The 13729-nt window shown below is 45.9% G+C and overlaps 1 protein-coding gene across 1 annotated transcript in view; it reads right to left on the minus strand.

Annotated features, from left to right (window-relative positions):
• ACSL3 (acyl-CoA synthetase long chain family member 3) overlaps positions 1-13113 on the minus strand; it is a 725290-nt gene extending 712177 nt beyond the window's left edge. Inside the window, exon 1 of the mRNA XM_078665968.1 lies at positions 12993-13113. The gene's annotated coding sequence lies outside the window, so the exon portion shown is untranslated. The remainder of the gene's footprint in view (positions 1-12992) is intronic.
• Positions 13114-13729: the final 616 nt, after the last annotated feature.

The following is a 13729-nucleotide window of genomic DNA, read 5'->3' on the forward strand; positions in this document are numbered from 1 at the left end:
TTGGCTTTTTTGTGAGCCCTGGCATCTGTGTCGCATGTGACCCAGGCACTCCCCTGTGCCCTGAAGCTGCTGGCACCAGAGGCGTCTGTGTACTTACTGGGCGGGGGCACGTACCTGGCACTGCAAGCTGTGCCCCATGAACGTCTGTTTCTAAATGAGGCATCCCATAATTTCACACTGGCTGCTGAGAGATGAAATGCTGCTTCCTGGTTCAGAGACCGGGATGTGTGCAGGCACACGCATGAACGCACAAACGCACGCAGCCACAAAAACACACACTCACTGACCCACCCGCCCACAAAGGCACACAAACACCCAGAAGACGATGGACCGCTCACAAGCAGACACGTGCACACACGCAGTTAGAGCACACAAAACATATTTATACATTGGTGCACACAAAACACACCTAGAAAAATGCACGCACACACCCAGACAGAAACATGCAGAGAAATGCACACACCCGAGGGCGTATACAGAGGGAGAGGCAGGCATGTGTGCACACCACTGCTGCACACATACACGCGCATACCTTCATAGCACTGCTCCAGTGCACGAAGGCCCTTTTACAAGCACTCGAGATTTATTTTATGTTTTCTCCAGAGAGGCGCTGGCTGGGTTGACTCGCTCTCTCTCTATCCGAGCTATAGAAATGTAATACTTTGTATGTTTTGTGAGGAATATTATTGTACAGAAGCCCACTCTTTAGAAAATACCGTCGATGTACTAATGAGATAGGATATCAGCTTCTTCTTGTTTGGCTATGCTGTTTGTTTATTGAGATCTGTGCAACGTCAAACAATAAGCCTCTCACTGTGGGAGGGTTTGTTTTTCTACATAAGTCAGAACACGCTGTGCGATCCTTTTAGAGTTTAGAAAGAACTTTACTTGGACAATGGAGTTTCCAAGCATGTCTTCAGCCACTTCCTTTTGTTGAAAAACGCGTTCTCTGGTTGAGGTGCCCGAGGCGACAGCATCTAAAAAGCACGATCCCTAAAGTGAAAGAGGACTGCGCTGCAGCCGGAGTATGGGGATCTCTTGTCTTTATGGGGCAATGTGTTTCTAATTCGAAACACATGGCCCCATAAAGATAAGAAACTGCTTTGTGACAGCAGCAAAGCAGGCCACCGAGTCCAGCTTGGAGGCCAAAGGGCGTCCTTATTTCCAATGGCAAGGCACTGTTTACCATAAACGGTGACGCCAGCCAATGGAAATAAGGAACGGGGCTTAAAGCCCTTTTCTCAAACTCCTCATTAACAATAAATCTCGCCGAGCGAGCTATGCATGTGCGCAGCAACGCTAGGCGAGACCAAAAAAAAAACAAATGGTGGTATATTCTTATTTTACCCCTTTCTTCCAGCTCTCAACTATCAAACAAGGTTCAATTTAAAAGCACTGACTAGTCTGCATAACCTATCTTAGTCAAACAGTATGTTAGATTTAATAGGCAAAATTCAGGAGTTTATATTCATGTGATTGAAATTAAGTTCAGATTAACTATGCATGTTCAGATATCCCAAATTAGTCCACCCTCACTATAGGCTCCTCTTGGACTATAACCATCACAAAAAGAAAGGAAATCACCAGAATAGTAGGCATTTTATTTAAAAAAAAGTAACTGCAAAAAAAAAAATTTGGTAATGAAGTGAAGCAATAAAAGATACTTTTTAAACCACAATACAGTCAGAGCACCCCTTAAGTTGGGTAGATTCAAGAGTGTCACTCCCATCATCTATTATGAAAGATAATACATCTTAGGACATGCACCACACCTCATACAATGACACCAGTAGCCAAACCCCCTCTGTGCGAACTTGCCAGTTCTTGTGCAACACTCTCCCACACAATTAATGACTCACACATCGCACCAATTATTTCGTTAAGTTTTCACAACCGTATAGAGTTTCACAGATGCAGCAGCAAGTCACTTCTGTGTTACTAAACAGAGTTGCGGAAGATTACTTATCTGTCAGCCACAAAGGCACGATGGCAGCTCTGACCAGCACTAGTCTGGGTAAACATTGTGGTTGCATTCATGGGTAGCCAAAAAGGGTGGGATTTTTTTTTTTTTAAACTGAGTTTTATATAGCACAAACTTGACCCAAATCGGGTATCAGAGCGCTTTACATAGCACCAGTTGCATTACATGAGGACACATTCATTTTTGTTAGGGAGATTTAAGTGATTTGCCCAGAATCACAGGATGTTCAGCTGTCATTCCTGAGACTCGAACACAGTTCCCCAGATTCGAGGGCGACAGCCCTAGCCATTAGGCCAACTCCTCTCCCCTTAAAGGGTTATTACCACCCTTTACAAAAAAAGCATCTTATTGTTCTAATACCACCACTATCACTAATCTTCACTAAAGCATTTCTGTTGACCCGGCTCCTGAAAATGCTGTGGAAAACCCAGCAACAGAGATGGAAGACTACTAGGTTAGCCTTGCAAAGAACAAGCCAAAGATAACAAGCATTTTCAATGCAATAGGTCTCGCATTAGGAAAGTTTGAGCTATTGGTATTGTAAATGACCAATTTTTTATTTATGTGTTGGTTTTGAAAATAGCAAAATTAATAGCTTTGTTATTTACAATGCCAATACTTTAACTTTTGCAAATGTGACACCTATACTATTTGTAAAGCAACATGTTTTGTATTTACGTGACTTAGATGTATTGATATTACAAATAACAATGGCTTTTAATTTTTTTTAATAATGAATACTTAAATAAAAGTTATTGTAATTTATAATGGCAATAGCTTAAACTTTTGTAAATTACTTTTGTGAAGATTATGTTAATTGTATGTTATTGTGACTAGAATCCAAGAACAGAAGTGAAATATTAACATCTTTTTTGTGACATCTGTAATAAAGCTAGAAACATTGAGAGAACATATTTGAAGCAGTTGTTGTTGAATGGTTGCACAGATTGATGCTGTGGTGGTGCGGAGTGATGCTGTGGTATTCAGTGATCCTGTGGTAGCGCATAGTGATGTTGTGGTGCCCCCGAGTGATGCTGTGGTGGTGCTGAGTGATGCTGTGGTGGTGCGATAGATAGATAGATAGTGAGGGCGATGGATAGATAGAGTGAGTGCGATAGATAGAGTGAGTGCGATAGATAGAGTGAGGGCGATAGATAGATAGACAGAGTGAGTGCGATAGATAGAGGGAGGGCGATAGATAGAGGGAGGGCGATAGATAAAGGGAGGGCGATAGATTGATAGAGGGCGGGCGAAAGATAGACAGAGGGTGGTCGATAGATAGAGGGCGGGCGATAGATAGAGTGAGGGCGATAGAATGAGACGAAGGGATAAAGAAGAAAATGCAGCGACACGGCGAACGAAGGAGAGAGGGGAGCATGTAAATGGGTGTAAAGTGACGTTAGTAAGAGAGACAGAGAACAACAGAAGTGAGTGGAAGGCAGAATGTGAGAGGAGGAGAGAAAATAGAGAAATATGAGGTGTTAGTTGGAGAAGAAGGGAGGGGACAGGAAGGCAAAAAGAAGGAAAGGAATAAAAATGGAGCATGAGGGGGCTGAAGAGAAATTGTAAAAGGGAATGAAAAGACATAAAAATAACGAGCCCTATTGCATTGCAAATGCTTGTTAATGCTTGTTATTTATGCATGGATTTCGTGTTGGGGATCGGAAATCTCGAGTCCGCACATGCATGCAAGGATTTTCAAATATTATAGACTCCGACCCGTACAGAATAGCACTATGGTCATCAGATAGGATCCTATGAGAAAAGCACTGGTAAATGCAGCTTAGCTGCAACATTTTACTACTACTTTACGTCCGTCACCTACCCACTAACGCGACAGACCTAGCAAGCTGAGTCTGACAACTCCCAGCAGCATCACACCATTCAGCTGTGGAGTCATAAACTTTTCCTCTGCAATTGTAAAACGAAAACGTAAGCCAGCAGCTGCAGCCACTCCGGAAATTATATCTGCAACACATTTCGAACAGATTACTGGTTTGACAAACCCGAAAATAAAAATTAGGCCACTGCTGCTTCAGGGAAACAACTGCTGCGGATATTCAGTAAGGGTCCCTCCAAAACAAAATTACAAGTGCCGATCCGTACTGCCAATGGAACGTGTTTTTAAAATAAACGGGAAACAGCGGCAATGGTGCTGTACCTCTAAAATTAGCAGGCAGCAATGGGTGGGAGGTAGTGTTCGTGGGGATTGTGTATGGCACAGGGAACTTAAATGACAGCAATAGGAGCTGAAGCACAGAAAAGTAAAAGCCAGTGAAGGGAGGGATGGGATGGGGCGGCACAGGGGGGAAATTCTTAAAAAGAAAGCTTTACAGCCATGTTTTCAAGCCGGGGCCAGCGCTCACACATCTTTGTTTTTTTTCAATGTGGGCCAGCACTCCCTTCTAGTGCACTGTGCTGTGGGAGTAATTCACCTGTGAATGATGACAGTGAGGTGTGAATATGATGTACGGCATTCTATCATGGTCCACTTCCTTGGTGCCCATCCCCCTCATGTAAACATCTACATAGGCCCGTCAGTGGCGGCTTGCAGTGGGAGTGCTGCGGAGCGGGGGAGGGGGTGGGTAGCGGAGTCGCACATACGACGTCCATGAGTAAAGTAAGTAAATAAATAAACTATTTACCTTGCGCTCACTGCATCGCTGAGTTGGCAATGCAGCAAACGCAAGGTAAATAGTTGTATTTATTTATTTACTTACTTTACTCGTGGACGTCATATGCCCGACTGCACTACCCTACCACCCTGTCCCACCCCCGCTCCACCGACTCCCACTGCGGGCCGTCACTGGAGGCCCGTACCCACCTTCCCCCAAATGCTGCCGTGCTCATTCCTGTACTCCAGCGTATTTCATGCTCAGAGGGGCACTCGCCTAAAATATGCCTCAATTTGTGGAGCCAAGCCTCAATTTGCTGATCTAGGGCTCAATTTGTCAAGGTAAGTACCTCATTCTGTATGGCGCACACCTCTATCACCCCATCCGCCTCTTGCCCCCCACCCGGGATCTTTGCTTCTTCCGCCTAGAACTTGACTGCACCTGCACGGCCACCTGAAGAATGTCATTCGGAAAGATTATGCATGGTAACATCTGGGTATTTTATTTTCAATTAGTCCAATAAAAAGAATAGCAGCCAGGAGGCAGAAATGGCGAAATGGCAGTCGCTTCCCCAACCAGCCTACATGGCACGCGTAGCCAGGAGCAGTACCCTCACCACCCTCGAATTAACAGGTTTTGCCCTAATCATATGCAGTTTCTGGAACGATATTCTGATGGAACTTTGCAAAGCATGAAGAGTCATAGTGTATTAATATAGGGTGTGGAAAATCGTGCATTTCTGTATACGGAAGTGCTCCTTTTCTCGTACAGTGGTCGGAAGCCTTACTCCGTTTTGCCGCTATATATATATTTAATTGGATTGGAACATGCTGGGTTTATAGTCCCTTAACACCATTCATTCGGTTTCTTTGGTGCCATGTAAAACATTTGCGTCCATTTACTTATTAATTTGTGCAATGGGATTCCGTTGTTATTTTTTTAGATCGGATAAAGGAGATTAGGCGGGCGGCTTACACATTTTATTGGACCAATTCAAACCACCTTTTACAGTACTTAATCGATACTCGTGTTCATTTTATTATTAGTCCGTACATGCCAAGTCTAGCTAAGAGCTGCCTGGAAGCTGGTGGGTGAAGCGGTGGAAAAGTTATACTTTTTGCTTTTTCTCGAAAAACTACGTTCCAAACCACGGTGCTTACACTCCGAGTTTACCTGGCGGATTAGCGGTTAATCAACGGGAGCTCCTCTGTGAATAATTAATCCTTTCTGGGGGTCATCCTAATCACCGCCTGCTGATACAGCCCGGGGTGAGTCTGAGGCAAGATTAGCAGCAGGAGCGCCCACCGTCCACCCTTAACTTCAGTGTGGATTCTCACACTTTTCTAAAGATACGGGATTGGCCGTGACTGTGCCAGAAGTGCAGTATGAAACAAATGGACTTGCGAGTGCATCCATTAAAAACAAGAAGTCAGGAAAAATGTATTAGACTCTGCATTTTTATAAATCTGAAAACGGTCGCTCTTTCCATAACTCGTGAACACTTTCGAAAATACAGCACAGTTAAATTACCACAAAGGAATACTATACACAGAACATGCACGAGACTTCATGGGGAAATAATGGCCCTTGATGCAATAATAATAACAAGCCCCCCTCCCCCCCCCTCCAGCTCAGAGAAGCAGCCCCTGATGGAGACCCGACGGCTGAGATCACTTACCCTGTGCCGGCGGGACTGCGTCTGCGGCCTCCTCCACCGTGGCGAGCTGGGGCATCACATACTGAATATGTGGGTGCACCCCCAAATCCACCTGCTCGGAGACCGTGGGACAGGCGGATGCAGTTCAGGCGCGGCGTCATCCTCAAACAAGTCGGCCTGGAGCGGAGAACAGCCTAAGAGACGCGGGAGGGCATGAGCGTGACGCCGTGAGCGTGCACGTTGACGTTCCCCGCGGCTCCTGCTAGTGGCGGCCCTGCAAAGCTAGAAGCGCGTTCACAGACCTGAATCGGCTCGCGCCCATACGACAATCGGCTCGTTCACAGGTCTAGAGCTGCTCGTTCACAGCTCACACTCCCTTGGCAGGGAGGAAGGTGACTATAGAACTCGCTGGCGGGAGCGCTTCGCGCTCCAACGCCAGGCGAGCCCTAAAAACGTTTGTATCAGATTGGCAGAATTTGGTGATGCAATACTTAAGGCCGAAATCTAGAATTCCAATCATTATCCCACACCAAAATTACAGCTATTAGGAGTTGTGTTCCTGGAAAGGGGAATGTTCATGTGGACCAGGGATAGCAGGTCCTTCTAAATGTGATTTTCGCTGTGTTCCAACGGAAAATGTGATTATGTTTTTTAAATGCTCACGGCATAAGGAAGAAGTGAGCAGGCGGACTGGTGGGGCTCGTTGGGGGGTGTAAATCAGGCCATGACATGGCAGTGCCGGGGGTGGTGGTCTATTTCCCCTGCTCTGACCTCTTGGCTAGAAGGGACAGGAGGGGGCGGGGGGGTCACAAAGCTACAGAGTCTGGCACTAGCATTATGCTGTTCTTCCTTGGGGAGGGAAGTTCAGAAAAGATGGGTTGGATCCCTGTCTGCCCCTGGGTTGTGAACATGTCCGGAGTTTGTCCTCACACCCACCGTGTGGCTTTTATGTAGAGTGTGTGTGCTCCTGCACTTCAGCCCCTGTAGTGCTTTCACAGGGTGCACATCTGCACCTAGTGAAACTGGGACCTGTGCCTCCAGGCCTGGAATTATCAGGTCCAGAACTTTCACAACCAGTAATTAGATATTCAGACACCAGCCACTTATTATAACAAGCAGCAGAATTCCACCCGAAGTAAATGCTCTGGTGAAATACAACTAACCTTAATGAAGGCCTAAGTCTGAGGAGAACAATTATCAAATCATGAACATATTAAGTATGACTGACATGAGTTCAGAGTGTCTATTATGCGTTTGCAAAAGGTGACCCCCCCCATAAGCATTGGATGGGAATAGCTCTACGTTGATGAATACAACACTTATATGAAGAACAAAAACATAAAAACGGAGACCATGCAGCACTGCTGCCTCACAGCAGCAGACAAGGATACAGAAAATCTGACACACATGTAACAAGTGTAAAGCAATGTAGATGGGTTTGTCTTGTTAAAATTGGGCAGAAACTGGGTGGGATCCGGGTGGGGGGGTAGAACTGTTTTTTGATATTATTCTATGATTCATATATTGCCAATCAATAGATGCTGTATAATTGATTTGCAGTCATCTCCGGAGTGCTGCACCATATGTGCAATCAATAAAATCCGTTTTCCCCCCAAAAAAATTGGGCAGAAACAAGCTCCGAGGAAATTAGATTGATGACCAATCTCTTCAGCTGTTGGTACAGAATCGAACCTCAGACATCACCAGGCATACACTTATCAGGAAAGAGAGGTCAGGTAAACATTGGAGGTGCGATCAACGATCCCCACTTTAAACAAAGTGTCTTTCCTAAAGGAGGAGTGTTAAATTCGAAAAGAATGAAGAGAAACTCAATCAGCATGTAGATCAAGTTTAATGTAGAAATAACTCCACCCGACACATGAAGCGTCCGATCCACAGGAAGCCCAACGGTGACTACCAGTCAACCAAGAATCCTGTAGGACGAACCCTCCATGCGAGAGTAATACATTTGAAACAATACATAAGAGTATCGCGCTGAATGCGCGAGGATGCACAGTGGATATACATCGCGCGATGTATACAATATACGTTCCACTACACCCCCTTACAACAGTAAAACAAAAAAAACAACAAAAAAAACATTGTATAAAAAGCCTAAAATTTAACAAACTCTTCAAACTTTTTTGCGCGGACCGTCGCGCGATTTATACAATATACGTTCTACTACAAGGAGTCAGAGTTCCCTTTTTAATGTGAATAGACAAGAGTGTTTGTGAAAGGCCGGTGGGAGGGAGTTACAAAGCCTTGCTTACTATAATTCTTGTCTCATTCAGCATTCTTGCTTGAAGGTCAGAGGTTTGACCAGGAACGACAAAGTGATTCTTGATCTTCTAGAAGCTCCAGAGATTTTCATGTTCCAAACAGGTATGAGATAGTGGAGTTGAGGAATACATTGTGAGAAATGCATTCTGTCTTAAACTGGATTTGAATATAATATCTCCATTATTAAAGATGGAATCTGAAAGACAGCTATTGAAGTACTAAGACCTTCAGCTTTCACTCATAGTGGATAACACTTGTTGTAGAGATAGGGTTCCGGGTAAGAAGTTGTCTCATCGGTCGAGTTGCGACTAAAAGATCAGTTTGATGGTCACAGTTCCAGAAAGAAAGTGGGCTCACTAAGCCACTGGATTCAAGTTAGCCTGGCTTATATGGGGTAATGCCCTGAAACCAGGCCCAGGACCCTTGTTTCAGGTCCAGGCTTAGGAGTTCAGGCTAGATTGTTCCCATGAGAAGCAAGGTCAAGATGTATTTGCACATGGCTGGGTCTAAACTGGGTGGCATGGTGAGCAAAAGAATGATGGATTTAACCCAGGTCTCTAGACTCAGGGTGAATGTTTGATTTGTTCTGCATTCCTTTCATAATTTGTGTGTCTTTTGTATGGTAAAGTCAGGTTACTGATGAGTAGCATAAGTCTATCAAGAGTGCCCATCTACAAAAGCAACCATTAGTCCTTCGTCAGAAGACATCAATGCACCAACAACTAGGCCATGATGAAGAGGAAGTTAATGAAGAAGCTTGCCATTTGTATGAGGTGACTGACATTTTATTTTTTAAAGAAATACCTACCATGATGGTCAATAGTTGGCAGCGTCAATTTTCCCTTGAAACAAGGGAAACTAAATCAACCTATGGTCTTAGACACTCAGAATTTAATGTTTTTGTTCTGCACTTATCAAAACAACCTAGTAGATACAAGGAAAAAAATATTCAAGTAAGCAGTTAAAATACCTGGCAATTCTGTGACTCCAGTCAATAGATATTTTGTGAACGACCAACCATTCAACATTCAGATCTGCGACGAGTTCTCTACATCATGAACACCTAAGTGCCCACCTTCAGTCTCAAAAGGGCACAACGTGAACAAAAAACATCTAAATCTAGACCCTATACTTTGACAAACTAAACAATGGGTAAAGCAATGGAGATTTGAAAAAAGTTAGCATGTTCAATCAATCAATCAATCATGCCATTTGTATAGCGCACTACTCACCCAGGAGGGTCTCAAGGCGCTTGGGGGGAGGGGTATGCTACTGCTCGAACAGCCAGGTCTTGAGTTGTTTCCTGAAGCCGAGATGGTCCTGGGTCAGCCGAAGGTGGATGGGGAGAGAGTTCCAAGTCTTGGCAGCCAGGTAAGAGAAGGATCTTCCTCCGGCGGTGGCTCTTCGGATGCGTGGTACGGCTGCGAGGGCGAGGCTGGTGGACCGTAGCTGGCGGGTGGGCGTGTAGAAGGTCAGGCGGTCGTTGAGGTACTTGGGGCCCAGGTCGTGGAGAGACTTGTGTGCGTGGGTGAAGAGCCGGAACGTGATCCTCTTGTCGACTGGGAGCCAGTGCAGGTTCCTCAGGTGGCTGGAGATGTGGCTGCGTCGGGGGACATCCAGGATGAGTCGGGCGGAGGTGTTCTGGATGCGCTGGAGTCTTTTCTGTAGCTTGGCTGTGGTTCCGGCGTAGAGGGCGTTTCCGTAGTCCAGTCGGCTGGTGACGAGTGCCTGGGTGACAGTCTTCCTGGTCTCGGTCGGGATCAAATAAAGCCCCCAAAAATATAAAATAAGACAGATTTAAATAGCAATGAGGCACATAGGGAGCAAAAACACAGTGGGTAGGAATTTCTTACTGAGTTAGTGCCAGGGATGCATTTACCATGGGTCCCATTATACATACGACAGAGGAAAGGGTACAAATCTCTGAATTCCCAGCCAAATGATTCCTGGAGAATCTAGAGTACAAAAGGAACTAACTTGGTTATCAAATTTGTGGACAATGGTTTCAGGCGCATGGTACCTCAGTGGTAACAAGACCGGAAAGAACCTGGTTGCAAAGCACAATAATCCATTCATCAGCTTATGAATACATGTGATGACATCTTCAACGAGCTAAGTATTAAGGCCTGTTGCATCAACCAGCACCATGCGACGAATCTTTATAATTATCATAAAGTATACTACTCAGTTTATACAATTGCTCAGGTCTTTAAGTAGCCCAGGTTCTGTAGGTGCTCAGCACCGGCAGTTCTAAAAATCAGATGCGGAGATGGGTCGCTATTGGGCTACATTTTTGCCTTCACCTCTTCAGGGTGGAAAAAAATCTTAGCTCTGCAGCATTACCACCCTTCACTGATTTTATGCCACTTCAAAGAGAAACAATATATTTCTTTCTGCCTCATCATTTCAGAACTGCGGCCTTTTCAATATTCTATGCAACGAAGCCATAGTTGTAGCTTAATAATCTTATGCAACTAACAACCATTGGCAAAGCCAATAGTCCTGGCTTGTTAGATGTGTAATGGTACGTGTTGTATGATATAGCTGGATACAATGACAGAAGCAGCAAATTGCCAAAGGCACAGATTTTTAATTTCCGTGTTTTAAGCCACACCCTAATTACATCGACCACGCCCCTTTGAGAGAACCCCCCGTTTCCATCACACTTAAAGCCCTGAAATTGCTACTCATTGACAAAGGTGCACGGAAGCAACATGTCAAGCAATCACGGAATAATGTTTGATATTAATTTACAGCAAGTACAAAAATTAAAGTTGTCTCGGTACCCCCAACAATGCACACCACTCCAACCCAAAAATATATCTGCCAAAGTGCGCGAAAGGAATACAGATGGGCTCCAAGCAATATCAACACGTATATCTCTATTAAACGCCAAAGAAGCTGTGTGGGAAAACAAAGCGCACAACGAGGAACCATAACCTCGGCTACCTTCTTCACAGGCAGGTTGGATGCTCCTGTACTCGGACGGACATTAGATAATAAATACATTGGTCATGTTTTTAGCCTTGCTACGTGGATGCGTAAGCATGACGGAGCGCGCAGCCATGCTGTAATTCCCCAAAACAAGACGAAGCACATGACTGTGATGCTGCAGCCCACTGTGCACCGCCCCTTCTCAGCATCCGTGTTTACAAAACACAGATTAATAAAAACAAAACAGAAAGGGGTGAGCGACCGGCTGCGACCCACGGGAAACTAGATCCAGGCACCGATGAGAACGCGTGAGCAGGGCTCCGGCAGTGTTGTTAACCCCGATTGGTCCAAATGAATAACAATAACGCAGCATCCGCAGCTGCCTGGACCGAGGGCCCCATCCAGACACAACTATTTCGCAGACAGCACAGAAAACTAGCACACGCACCCTAGTCACAATACAGAAACAATAGAATACGTGTTAAACGAAAACATCAACATTTAACGATGTAGACACTGGCTGGACCGACAAGTGTACATCAGAATAAGGACATTCTTTGGGCCACCCCGGAATCCCTGTTAGGCCAGTGCGCCTTGATATATAGCAGGCAACAACTACTTTTTGTTCTGGTCAATAAACAATAAATGGTGCTCTAATGGGCCGTAGGTCTGCGGCGGTCGCGTATAACATCACATCTAGTATAGCTGTGGTGTAGGGCAAACATCTTTTCACGATTCTAAAAATACAAATTCCAGAAAATAAAGACGATTGCTGAAAGGGGGGGGACATTCCAATAGAAGGTTTGTCAGTTTGACCCTTAAGAAGGAAATACCATTCACTGGGAACATGAAATAAGTGCTCGAGGTGATGTACCCGGTTACTATCGCCTACATCCCCTTGGAACAGAGTCCATGGCCGTTACGACTCCTCATACTTTGAACCAAGTGCCCTGCTCTTAAGACACTACCAGCCAGGTATCCCCCCTAGGAAGCCTGTGATCGAGAAATTCGGAGAACCACCGGTGTACTTTTCTATATACCAAGACCACGGACAGCGTGACGTTACACAAGGAAATTCCACGTGTCATCAGTGAAAGCCCTTTATGTCCCAAGAGACAAGTGTTTCTCAGTAGTGAAAGCTCAATGGGGGAAGGAGGGGGGTTGCATGGGGTCTTCACAAAGTAATGACCCGCGCAACTCCGAGCCCGAGCCGGCACATCCGCTCCCGGGGCAGACCTGCCCCTCCCTGGAGTCCACATGTATGAAGAGCAGAATGACCCTTGCAGTTGCGAGCGTCCTCTGAAGTCAACAGGTGACATGTCCTTCAGTGGCAGCCTGCGTGCAACTACACGTGCGGCTCACTGCTGTCCACAATTCCCCGATGCCTGCATGTGCAGCACAAGCAGCGACAAGTGCGCATCTTTCTTTGCCATGCGTGTTACCGGGGGTGCCTGTACCGCACCCACGGCGCTGCCACACAAACCCTCTGTGTTCCCACCCTCTGCCCAGCGTGGTCACTCACCCCGGGTCGTGCCGCCTGGAGCTGTAGGGAGGCGGCTGCCGGTGTCTCGCGGCGGCCCGGGAGGAGAAGGAGAGAGCGCCGCGCCTGCTCAGCTGAACACCGGCAGTGTGTGGCCGGATCTGAACACAAGAACAAGCCCCACCGCCATTGAAAAGAAGCGAGAAGCAAGCACACGCCCACCAAAAGAAGTCCAAGCTATTCCCCACCGCTCCCGAAAATGCGTAGAATAAGTAAAAGCGAAGTACTTTCGTTCTAATGCTTCTACCGCTATAACACCCCCCTCTAATTGTGTTCACATTTTTTCTCTTTTCTGACCGAAGGCCTGGCGTACGCGGACAAGCAGCCTTTCCCATTTAAACATGATTTTTCAACGAATATCTATCCCCCGGCAGTATCTTATTAAATGGCAGCTTCAGTTTTGTTATAAAACTCTTCCACGGCGATTCGTTTATAGGAAACAACCAGGAAAAATGCAACTTGCGTAGTCCAAAATAGAAGGGGCAGTGGGCAACTGACCAAGATTACATATTAAAGCACGCGCATACAAGGGAGCGCACGCGCACACCCACCACCCTCCTCCCAACGCATGGCGATGCCTCGTTTTCATTGGCCCTGGAAAGTGGCGCGTGAGGGGCTGGTTTCCTACGTCACCGATGGGCGGAGGGAGAGGTTACTCCAGGTTAGTTGATGTTGATATCTCAGACCTTCTCGAAAGGTGTGTACTTTGTGGGCGGCTT

The sequence above is a fragment of the Lissotriton helveticus genome, chromosome 11 (genome assembly GCF_964261635.1).
Source record: "Lissotriton helveticus chromosome 11, aLisHel1.1, whole genome shotgun sequence".
NCBI classification, from domain to species: domain Eukaryota; kingdom Metazoa; phylum Chordata; class Amphibia; order Caudata; family Salamandridae; genus Lissotriton; species Lissotriton helveticus.